The sequence below is a fragment of the Branchiostoma belcheri genome, unplaced genomic scaffold, assembly GCF_001625305.1.
Source record: "Branchiostoma belcheri isolate BF01 breed outbred unplaced genomic scaffold, Haploidv18h27 scaffold7, whole genome shotgun sequence".
Classification (NCBI taxonomy): Eukaryota; Metazoa; Chordata; class Leptocardii; order Amphioxiformes; family Branchiostomatidae; genus Branchiostoma; species Branchiostoma belcheri.
The window spans coordinates 4,129,504-4,129,945 of record NW_017804353.1 but is presented as its reverse complement, the minus strand read 5'-3'; positions in this window follow the sequence as shown (position 1 = coordinate 4,129,945).

Genomic DNA, 442 nt, shown 5'->3' with positions numbered 1-442 from the left:
GCCGTTACTTCGGTACCCTTGCGATAGTCACAGGAAATATGTTCATTTATTGAAGTTTAACTTTATTTCCACTCGTCAATATGTCGGGTTCCTCACTGGCCGCCCAGTGCGGAACTCATGGGGAAAGTAGCGTCGGCACTCGGGGCCCTGTGCGGAAGAAAGCTCCGCACTGGAATTCTAGTGCAGAAACGGCTTTGTTCCAGTGCTGAAACACCGTCAGGACTGGAATTCCAGAGCTGAATCTTGACTCGGCACTCGTTTTCCGGTGCTAACTTCCACTCAGCACTCGTTTGCCAGAGCTCCGAGGCCGTCCACCACTGGATAGCCAGCGCTCGGAGGCCGTTCACCACTGGATAGCCAGCGCTGAATTCCACTCGGCACTCGCTACCAGTGCTCGGAGGCCGTTCACCACTGGATAGCAAGTGCCGAAGTCCCTAAGTAA